The sequence below is a fragment of the Triticum urartu genome, chromosome 1A (assembly GCF_056163025.1).
Source record: "Triticum urartu cultivar PI428250 chromosome 1A, HENAU_Tu73, whole genome shotgun sequence".
NCBI classification, from domain to species: domain Eukaryota; kingdom Viridiplantae; phylum Streptophyta; class Magnoliopsida; order Poales; family Poaceae; genus Triticum; species Triticum urartu.
The window spans coordinates 438,850,642-438,862,729 of NC_141873.1; positions in this window are offsets into that span (position 1 = coordinate 438,850,642).

Sequence of the window (12,088 nt, forward strand, 5' to 3'; positions counted from 1 at the left end):
ATTCTGATGCTCCTGCTGAAGAACCCCCTACCTACCATACTAAAAGATTTCGAATCGGTAGTGGTAATATTATTGGAAAAGGAGTTATCCAAGATTTCTTTAATTGTGTCGGTGCTTTGCCCTCTATGGGTGGTTCTATTCTCCATAGAACTAGTAGTCTTGCGGACGCTATTGCCATGCTTATCGTTGAACTTGAAAGACAATTTATGCATATGCACCCATCTATACAAAGAATTTTCCTAGAATTTTCTAATATCGAGCATTCTTTTGTTAAGCGTGCCGCTACTATCTTTTTGGCTCATGAATTAAGATTTATAATAAAAGAAGCCAAAGAAATTTTTGCGCACTATAGGGTGAACGCTGGCCGTCCTCCCATAGAATCTATCCTCTTTGATCAAGAAGAAATTATGCGCTATCAATCTCTTGACTATGTTGCTTTCAATGAAAACCTTAGAAAAAAGGTGCCAATCAATATTTTAATTGATAGAATCTCTGAACTTAATGATGATTTGGCTATTCAAAATAATGAGCTAGGATGCTCTCTTGAGTTTAGGCTCACAAGGTTCTGTCAAAAGAATGCTTATAATGATGAATTGGTTGTGCAATACGAAGGGCCGAAAGAGGAACCTATACCTCCCAAAATTGATCTTGGGGACTTTTGTCCTATTAAATTTAGCCCTTTTGATTACTTTTGCTTGCCTCAAAGGAAACTTGCTGCCGAACGTAGAGAATATGAAATGAGTTTTACCGATCTATCTTATTACTACAGCACTACCTAGATCTATCCTCGCTTTTATGCCTAGCTAGGGGCGTTAAACGATAGCGCTTGTTGGGAGGCAACCCAATTTTATTTTATTTTATTTTTTGTGTTTTTCTTCTGTTAGGGAATAAATAACCCATCTACCCTCTGTTTGTATGTGGTTTTGTGTTTTAATTAGTGTTTGTGCCAAGTAGAACCGTTGGGAAGACTTGGGAAAGTCTTGTTGAACTTGCTGTAAAAAACAGAAACTTTAGCGCTCACGAGAACTGCTGTCATTTTTATTTTAAGAGTGCTATTTAGTTAATTCTTTTTGCAGATGATTAATAGATAAATTTCTCACGTCCAGAAATTTACTTTAGAATTTTTGAGGTTCCAGATCTTGCGCTAGCTACAGATTACTACACACTGTTCTGTTTTTGACAGATTCTGTTTTTCGTGTGTTGTTTGCTTATTTTGATGAATCTATGGCTAGTAAAATAGTTTATAATCCATAGAGAAGTTGGAATACAGTAGGTTTAACACCAATATAAATAAATAATGAGTTCATTACAGTACCTTGAAGTGGTATTTTGTTTTCTTTCGCTAACGGACTCACGAGTTTTCTATTTTGAGTTTTGTGTTGTGAAGTTTTCAAGTTTTGGGTGAATTCTTTTGATGGATTATGGAACAAGGAGTGGCAAGAGCCTAATCTTGGGGATGCCAATAGCACCCCAAGATAATTCAAGGACACCAAAAAGTCAAAGCTTGAGGATGCCCCGGAAGGCATCCCCTCTTTCGTCCACTTCCATCGGTAATTTACTTGGAGCTATATTTTTATTCACCAACATGATATGTGTTTTCCTTGGAGCGTCTTGTATTATTTGTGTCTTTTTTTGTTAGTATGCCACAATCATCCTTGATGTACACACCTTTTGAGAGGGTCATCTATGAATTAAAATTTGATAGAATACTCTATGTGCTTCACTTATATCTTTTGAGCTATGTAGTTTTGCTCTACGTGCTTCACTTATATCTTTTGAGCATTATGATTTTGCTCTATGTGCTTCACTTAGATCTTTTAGAGCACGGTGGTGGTTTTTTTTAAGAAACTATTGATCTCTCATGCTTCACTTAAATTATTTTGAGAGTCTTAATATCATGGTAATTTGCTTAATATAAATATGCTTGGTGTTCAAAATATGTGAAATTTTCTTTTGAGTGCGTTGAATATTAAGAGAAGATTGAAGCATGATAATTGTTTTGAGATATGGAGGTGATAATATTAGAGTTATGCTAGTTTAGTAGTTGTGAATTTAAAGAATACATGTGTTAAAGTTTGTGATTCCCGTAGCATGCACGTATGGTGAACCGTTATGTGATGAAGTCGGAGCATAATTTATTTATTGATTGTCTTCCTTATGAGTGGCGGTCGGGGACGAGCGATGGTCTTTTCCTACCAATCTATCCCCCTAGGAGCATGCGCGTAATACTTTGCTTTGATAACTTCTAGACTTTTACAATAAGTATATGAGTTCTTTATGACTAATGTTGAGTCCATGGATTATATGCACTATTTCCCATCCTTCCACCATTGCTAGCCTCTCTAATACCGCGCACCTTTCTCCGGTATCATACACCCAACATATACCTTCCTCAAAACAGCCACCATACCTACCTATCATGGCATTTCCATAGCCATTCCAAGATATATTGCCATGCAACTTTCCACCATTCCGTTTATTATGACACGCTCCATCATTGTCATATTCCTAGCATGATCATGTAGTTGACATCGTATTTGTGGCAAAGCCACCATTCATAATTCTTTCATACATGTCACTCTTGATTCATTGCATATCCCGGTACACCACCGGAGGCATTCATATAGAGTCATATTTGTTCTAAGTATCGAGTTGTAATTATTGAGTTGTAAGAAAAATAAAAGTGTGATGATCATCATTTTCTAGAGCATTGTTCCAAGTGAGGAAAGGATGATGGAGACTATGATTCCCCCATAAGTCGGGATGAGACTCCGGACGAAAAAAAAGAGGCCAAAAAAAAGGAGAAAAGGCCCAAATAAAAAATGAGAGAAAAAGAGAGAAGGGGCAATGTTACTATCCTTTTACCACACTTGTGCTTCAAAGTAGCACCATGATCTTCATGATAGAGAGTCTCTCGTTATGTCACTTTCATATACTAGTGGGAATTTTTCATTATAGAACTTGGCTTGTATATTCCAATGATGGGCTTCCTCAAATTGCCCTAGGTCTTCATGAGCAAGCAAGTTGGATGCACACCCACTTAGTTTCTTTTGATGAGCTTTCATATACTTATAGCTCTAGTGCATCCATTGCATGGCAATCCCTATCACTCACATTGATATCTATCGATGGGCATCTCCATAGCCCATTGATACGCCTAGTTGATGTGAGACTATCTTTCCCTCTTTTTATCTTCTCTAGAACCACCATTCTATTCCACATATAGTGATATATCCATGGCTCATGCTCATGTATTGCGTGAAGATTGAAAAAGTTTTGAAAAAGTTAGAGTATGAAACAATTGCTTGGCTTGTCATCGGGGTTGTGCATGATTTAAATACTTTGTGTGGTGAAGATAGAGCATAGCCAGACAATATGATTTTGTAGGGATAACTTTCTTTGGCCATGTTATTTTGAGAAGACATAATTACTTTATTAGTATGCTTGAAGTGTTATTATTCTTTATGTCAATATGAACTTTTGTCTTGAATCTTTCTAATCTGAATATCCATACCACAATTAAGAAATTTTGCATTGAAATTATGCCAAGTAGCACTCCGCATCAAAAATTCTCTTTTTATCATTTACCTACTCGAGGACGAGCAGGAATTAAGCTTGGGGATGCCTGATACGTCTCCAACGTATCTATAATTTTTTATTGCTCCATGCTATATTATCTACTGTTTCGGACTATATTGGGCTTTATTTTCCACTTTTATATTATTTTTGGGACTAACCTATTAACCGGAGGCCCAACCCAGAATTGTTGTTTTTTGCCTATTTCAGTGTTTCGAAGAAACGGAATATTAAACGGAGTCCAAACGGAATAAAATCTTCGGGAACGTGATTTTTCTCACCGAACGTGATCCAGGAGACTTGGACCCTACTGCAAGGAAGCAAAGAGGTGCTCACGAGGGTAGGGGCCCCCCTAGGGCGCGCCCCCTGCCTCATGGGACCCTCGGTGCTCCACCGACGTACTCCTTCCTCCTATATATACCCACGTACCCCCAAATGATCAGAACAAGAGCCAAAAACCTAATTCCACCGCCGCAACTTTATGTATCCACGAGATCCCATCTTGGGGCCTGTTCCGGAGCTCCGCCGGAAGAGGGCCATCATCACGGAGGGCTTCTACATCATCATAGCCTCTCCGATGAAGTGTGAGTAGTTTACCTCAGACCTTCGGGTCCATAGTTAGTAGCTAGATGGCTTCTTCTCTCTTTTTGGATCTCAATACAATGTTCTCCCCCTCTCTTGTGGAGATCTATTCGATGTAATCTTCTTCTTTTGCGGTGTGCTTGTTGAGACCGATGAATTGTGGGTTTATGATCAAGTCTATCTATGAACAATATTTGAATCTTCTCTGAATTCTTTTATGTATGATTGGTTATCTTTGCAAGTCTCTTCGAATTATCCGTTTGGTTTGGCCAACTAGATTAATAGTTCTTGCCATGGGAGAAGTGCTAAGCTTTGGGTTCGATCTTGCGGTGTTCTTTCCCAGTGACAGAAGGGGCAGCTAGACACGTATTTTATCGTTGCCATCGAGGATAACAAGATGGGGTTTATTTCATATTGCATGAATTTATCTCTCTACATCATGTCATCTTGCTTAAAGCGTTACTCTGTTTTTAACTTAATACTCTAGATGCATGCTGGATAGCGATCGATGAGTGGAGTAATAGTAGTAGATGCAGAATCGTTTCGATCTAGTTGTCACGGACGTGATGCCTATATACATGATCATGCCTAGATATTCTCATAACTATGCTCAATTCTGTCAATTGCTCAACAGTAATTTGTTCACCCATCGTAGAAAACTTATGCTCTCGAGAGAAGCCACTAGTGAAACCTATGGCCCCCGGGTCTATTCTCATCATATCAATCTCCATCACTTTTATATTGTTTTGCTATTTACTTTGCTTTTACTTTTTACTTTGCATCTTTATATCAAAAATACCAAAAATATTCTATCTATCAGATCTCACTCTCGTAAGTGACCGTGAAGGGCTTGACAACCCCTAATCGCGTTGGTTGCGGGTAGCTATCGCTTTATGCAGGTACAAGGGACTTGAGCGTGGGCTCCTACTGGATTGATACCTTTGTCGGGTGGTGGGTGCGACATATGCCAATGGGTGGCTTATCATTGTGGGAGCCAGTAAGACATCGCCGGTGCCTGGAAGCGGGATGAGGCGAAGACATGCACGTCGGCGGATCTTACCTAGCTTCGGGGCTCTCCGAGGAGATAACACCCCTACTGCTGCTCTGCGGGGTCTCCGCATGCTCACTCGATGAATCAAGTAGCTACACAACGCTCCTTGAGCTGTTTTTGGGGGGAGGAGGAAGAAAGGGCACGGCTAGCCTGCTTCTTCTCCTTGTGTGGTGTCTAGAACTAGCAGGGGGTCGAACCCTTTGCATGGGTGCCCCGGGGGGTTTATATAGGCCCACCCCCAGGGGGTACAATGGTAATCCGACTGGGCGCGGGGCCCAGCCATCGGTGACTGCGCTCGCCGGCTTCTGCGCCGGCTGCTGGGGCCCGCCGACTGGTGGGTCCCGCCGGCTGCCGGCACCTCGGTCGACAGGCAGGCCCCACTGTCCAGGGCCTGGTCGGCGGCTGGTTACTGTGGCTTCATCTAGTTGACGAGAGCTTCATCGTGGTAACCGCGGCTATAGTACCGCCGCCTGTCGGGCGATCGCTGTAGCCTTACCGCGTCTTGTCTCCTTAATGGGGCGTCTTCTTCGAGGGAGGCGGCAAGCCGGCTGCGGGGAGCCGGCTCTGTCTTGGGCCGACTGGTTGGAAGCGTGGCCGCCTTCGGCCGTCTCTCTGCTCAAAGGGGCCCACGCCTGCGGGCCGCGCTGGCGGCCCGTCGTGGGTGAGGCCAGGGTCAACATGGCAACAGTGCTGCGCCGGACGGGTCATGCCTACCCCGTACGGCGCACTGTGCCAGGCATGCCCCGGTATTCGGGGGTGGCAGGCTCTTCTGTAGCCACGCCCCGTCGCACCGCCGTTAGGTGGGTGCAAACTTTGTGGGTACGGTCTTGACTGCTTTACGGGGAGCCGGCTTCTTGGAGTCGGCCTTCTCATAGCCGGCTTCTTGGAGTCGGCCTTCTCATGAGGGCTAAAGCCGGACCGCCTTCCGAAAGCCGGCCTTGATCGCAGCCAGCTAGGGGAAGGCGGCCCCATGTCTTGGATTCCTGAGAGCCGGGCGGGCTCGTAACTTTTTCAGAAGTGCCAGGGGAGGCCGGCTAGGCTACCCATGGCTATTTACTCCGACAGTAGTCCCCGAAGCTGATCGAGCTCCGAGGTGAGCAGGGGACGAGAAGCTTGGTCAGCTTCCTATCTTGAAGAGCCGGCTTCGCGGGCGTACGCCGACTTCAGAGAGCCCCGTGTAGGCGGGAGGAGAGGGGACCTGCGTGCTGACCACGGGCCCTCTCGTGGCCACGTGGCGGCAGGATCCTGCGAGCGCACGCGCGCGACGGGACGCCGCCGTAGGCCCAGGCCCGCCACTCGCGAGCCTTGGTCCGGGCGCGGATCTTCCGTGGCCCACAGGGGCCGCTCACCTTCTCAAGGCAGTTTCGTCTCGCCGTTAAGGCTCGATAATCGCGGGACGTGGGGAGTGGGCACGATCGATCCCCACGCTTCCCCACGCCGTGCCTCCTCGGCTCCGCCACGTGAGCCTATAAGTAGGGGGAGGAGGGAGAGCGACAGAGGTTCGCGCGCTCCCTCCCGCTCCGTCCCTCCTAACCCTCGTCTTCTTCCTTTCGCTGCTGCCGCAGCTTCCCGTCTCAGTGCCGTAGCGTCTCCATGCCACCTCCCTCCCATGGCGTTGTCAAGCTCCTGGGACGGCTCCAACGTCCATGAAGACCACGTGGAGTTCCTTCGCCAGACCCGGTGCCTGCCCGGCGCCGACCGCGTACAGGTCTGCCTGGCGCCCGCGAGGGAGATCTCGCCGGCGCCGGAGGAGGGCGAGCGGGTCGTCTTCCGCTCGCATTGCCTGCGCGGCTTCGGCCTCCCAGCGAGCGGGTTTCTGCGCTCCTTCCTCAACTTCTACAACCTCCAGCCGCATCACCTCATGCCCAATGCGGTGATGCTGCTGTCGGCCTTTGTCTCCCTCTGCGAAGGCTTCTTGGGGCTGCTCCCCACGCTGGAGCTCTGGGGAGAGTTCTTCCAGAGCAAGCTCGGCACAGTCGTCGCCGGCGTGCCCGCCCCCGGAGCCTTCATCGCCATGAGGAGGGCGAGCGAGAACAATCCGTTCCCGCCCATCCCCCTGATCCAGTCGGTAAAGGTCTGGCAGAGATCTTATTTCTATGTGAAGAACGTCGCCGAGTAAGAAGACTACATCAACCTGCCGGCTTACGTAGCCGGCCCGCCGGCTGGGAGGCAGCCCTCGTGGAGATTCCGGTCCCGGTCATTGTCTCCGGCCGGGAACGCCGCCATCTCCCGGCTTCAGGTGCTGATTCAGTCGGAAGGCTTGCGCGGGGCCGACTTGGTGGCCGCCTTCATGGAGCGCCGGATCCTTCCTCTCCAAAGCCGGCCCCATATGATGTGTCAGATGAGCGGCCGCTTCGACCCAAGCCGGCTGAGCACATGGGAGATGCCCCACGCAGAGGTGGCGCTCATGGTCAATTACATTGCCAACTGCAAGCTCGGCGGGGACTGGCAATACGGCAAGGCGCTGTATTCTCGCGCCAATCCTCCACCCGTGGTAAGTTTCTCTCTTTATCTTCTTTTTTGTCGTCAGCCGGCTTCGTGACGGCCGGCTTCTGACCAGTCGGTCCTTTGAGCAGAACCCTCTTCTTGCGCCGCCGGCCGGGGTGGCAGGGATTGAACGCCAGTACGCCCCCGACCGCACGGTGGATGACGTTGACGACCCAGAATTGGGGGCGGCCTCCATGGAAGACACCGTCGTGGGGGACAGTGCCGAGCCCGGAGGCTCAAGGTTCACCGCGAGCTTCGAGGACTGGCCGGACGACTTCGAAGCCAAAGTCGCTCCGCATCGCCAGCCGGCGGCCGACCAACAGGGCGCGGGCTCGTCTGTCGCGCCGGCTGCCGGCGGCACACAGAAGCGCCGGGCCGCTCTAGGCCTCTTCGGCAGTCGGCCGAAGAAGTCCAAGCCTTCCGCCGCGGCGACAAAGCGAGATGAGGCGGCCGCGAAGGAGGCCCGCTTCCGCAAGGCTGTGAAACAGCCCCAGGCAGTCTCGGCGTAAGTCTTCAATTGCCTTGCCGCATTCTCGTCATTGTTCTCTTTTTCTTCGAATTTTCTTCTTAACTTTTCCTCGCTTGCTGGACAGGGCGCCGCTTTCCCTTGAGCGGGGCCTGGGTGGCTCCGTCGTGGGGCCGGCTGGAGGGTCTTCGAGCTCCCGCCGCGTGGACCCCCGCGCCGATCTTAGGGAGGCCACAGAGCGGAACGCCCGCGAAGCGCGGGAGGAGCGCGAGGCGGCAGAGAAGGCGGCCGCCCAGGCGGCGAAGGAGCAAGCCGAAGCGGTAGCCAAGGCCCAGAGGGAGGCGGCTACCGCGGAGACGGAGCCGGAAAGCTCGCGCAGCCAGCCTCCGCTGCTCGCCGTTCCTCTCCGAGCCGTAGCCCCCGACACCCCATTGCCCTTGGCGGAGGAGATCATCCAAGACCCGCCGCTATTGGAGAGGGAGGAGGACCCCGTGGCCTTGGCGGGGAGAGCGCCGCCTGCGGTGCCAACCGGAGCGGGCCAAGGCGGTCAATCGTCAGCGGCGCCAGAGGAGCCGGCCGGAGGTGAGCCGGAGAGCAGAGCCGGCCTCAAGGTGCAGCTGGCGACGGGCCGGCGTGCTGGGGGAGGCGCCGCTCCGCCGGAGTTGCGCCGAGCCGCGGGCGCAGGCCAGCCGGCGGGAGATCTGGAGGCGGCCAGCACCGCCGTGTCCGAGTGGACTCCCAGCGGGGGGACTGGCGAGCTGGATGCGGCGGCTCAAGGGGTCCGGAGCCGGCTACAAGCTCAAGCCGCCCTGCTGCAACAGCTCAACCAAGAGTTCTTGTCAACGCAAACCACTATCCGGGTGAGTCCTTCGCTCTTGGCTGCTTTGCTTTCTTGATTTCTTCCGTGGGGGCGCGTCAGCGCACCCACTGGGTGTAGTCCCCGAGATTCGGGCCGACTGCTGCGCAGTTGGGTTGGATCTTTCTCGACGGCTATCTTACTTTGCTTTTTTCTGAATTTTCAGGAATACCACAACCTTCGTGCTGCCGCCTTCGACTCCCAGGCTCGAGAGTTGAGCCGGCGGACCGACGACCTGGCCGACAGCCGAAGTAAGTACTTGGTTTTGTTTGTCTCCTGTGGGGGCGCGTCAGCGCACCCACTGGGTGTAGTCCCCGAGATTCGGGCCGACTGCTGCGCAGTCGGGTCGGATCTTTCTTGATGACTCTTTTCTTATTGATTTTTCTTTTTCTTTGTCTTCAGGGGCCAACGCCGACTTGAGGAAGGAGCTTGGCGAAGCGAAGGCTGCCCTTTACACCAAAGAGGCCGAGTGCGCTGCCTTGGTCCAGGAACGGGATCGCCTGGCCAAGAAGCTGGCCGACCAAGAGGAAAGCCACAAAGCGGCCCTGCAGGCGGCGCGGGAAAGTGAAGCAACCTTGCTGGCGGAGTATGAGATGGAGGCGGCGAGCTGGTCTGAGACCCGGCAAGCCCTGGACGAAGGCTTCGGCCGGATCGAGGACTTGATCGACGGTAAGTTGCCTTCCTCGGCCCTTCTCCTGCCCCTTGCCGCCTGGGTCTTTTGACTTATCTTGAGCTGTTGCTTGTTGTTTCTTGCAGATTACTTCCCGGGCTACTCCGCCTTCGCCGCCCAAAGCATTGAGGCCCATCACGAGGCGCGCCGGCAAGCGGGGGCCGACATCGCGCCGGATGCAAACCAGACCCTTGAGGAGCAGCTCCTGGCTGTCCAGGCACGGTTGCAGCCGGCTCATCGGATGCTTCGCCGGCTCCAACGTGCCGGGGCGCAAGTGCTGGCCGCCCTCTGGACCGGCGAGACGATCCCCCGCACTCCAAGCCGAACTACCGACTGGCTGGAAGTCGCAGTTGGTCGCTTCGAGGCTTGGAAAGCGTCAGCGGTCCGCCTCGGCGCCGGGCGGGCGCTGGAATTCGTTCGGGCTTGGTACCCAGGGCTGAGCCTGGACCAGCTGCGCACTTGGCGAATGGAGGCCGACGCGGAGCTGGAGGCGGTGAGGCCGGCTATCGCCCTGCGGGCTTCGACGATCGCCAAGTGCACCGACATCAGCGTTTTCGCACCCGAAATCGATGATGACGGTGTCGCTCAGTCGGAGGAGTGGTTCGGGCTGAACCCGACGGTGGGCGAGGACTCGGCGGAGGAGATTGCCTCCAGCGACGAGGGCGAAGAAGACGAAGACGAGGACGGCGGAGACGTCGAGCCGGCTGGTGGAACAACCATCCGACCTCAGGCCGACCGTGCCTCCAGCAACGAGGCGCGTGGAAGCGCACCCTCTACGGGAGGCGGCGACCAGGCCGAAGTTCGTCAGCCGGCCGCTCCTTCAGCCGGCACGACCGTCTCCGCCAACCAGCCGGGCTCGTCGGTCGCTCCGCCAGCTTGACCTGCCGTCTTTATCTTTCCTGCTTTGTTGTCTTTGAACAATCTTTGTTAAGTTTTCGCAGTTCCACCTACTGGGGGTGTATCCAAACTATGTTGAATGCTGGCCTCCCGGAGGTCTTTTTATGTAAATATTATCATGTGCATGTTTGGTTTCCAATCGCGTATGCTTGTTTATCCTTAGGCTTTTTCCTTTGCCGCCTTCCCTCTTTGGGGAGGCAAGTACTTGAGCTTTCTTGGATTAAAGTAAAGTGAATGGAAACCGGCCGGCCGGCTACTCTGGTAGCCAGTCGGCGGTGTGAGAAAAACCGGCTTTTGTTATATTAGTCCGTTAGTCCCTAGCCGTTTTTCGTGTGGGCGGTCGTTCCTACCTTTAACTCTTGCCAGCCGGACAGCCGGTTCTTCGAACTGCGAGTTTTGGCAAGAGAAGGCTTGAGAGCCGGCACACTACTTGTCTGACTGCGGGTAGGACTTCTAACATAACTTCAGTCGGCCAGTCCCCGAGCCGACTAGTCGAACTCGGTGCCGGACGGAATAAGTAAATGATACGACAAGGTCATAAGCATGATACTTTTCATTCATAAATAAGGGATGGCAGTCCCCGAGCCCTCCTCGGGGAGCCTACTGTCTTGTACTTAATACAAAAGTTAGCGTGATACATACTGCCTTTCAACTATAAAATCTTCAAGGAGGTTGGCGTTCCATGGCCGTTCCGACTCCTTGCCGGAGTCGTCTCTCTTGCGTGCCTTCGGCTTCTGTGCGTCGATCAGGTAGTAGGAGTCGTTGCCTAGAGCTCTGCTGATGACGAAAGGGCCTTCCCAAGGGGCTGAGAGCTTGTGCTGGCCGGCTGTTCGCTGGATCAGCCGGAGCACAAGGTCGCCCTCTTGGAAAGATCTTGGCCTGACCTTCCGGCTGTGGTAGCGGCGCAAACCCTGCTGGTAAATTGCAGACCGGCTGAGGGCTAACAGCCGGCTTTCTTCCAGCAGGTCGACGTCGTCTTCTCGTGCTTCCTTGGCCTCCGCTTCCGTGTACATGGTTACTCGAGGCGAGTCGAATTCGATGTCAGTTGGGATGACCGCCTCGGCACCATACACAAGGAAGAAAGGGGTGAAGCCGGTTGACTTGTTTGGTGTAGTGCGCAGACTCCAGAGGACAGCCGGCAGCTCATCGAGCCAACAGCCGGCTGAGCGCTCCAGAGGTACAACCAGTCGGGGCTTGATGCCGGAGAGGATGAGGCCGTTGGCTCGCTCGACCTGGCCGTTTGACTGCGGGTGGGCGACGGATGCTAAGTCCAGCTGGATACCTTGGGCTGCGCAGAAACGTGCCAAGGCTCCTTTGGCGAAATTCGTGCCATTGTCGGTGATGATGCTGTGCGGCACGCCGTACCGAGTTGTTATGTCCGCGATGAACGTCACGGCAGTCGGCCCATTCAGCTTCTTGATCGGCTTTGCCTCAACCCACTTGGTGAATTTGTCCACGGCGACGAGCAAATGCGTCATGCCGCCGCGCGCCGTCTTGAATGGG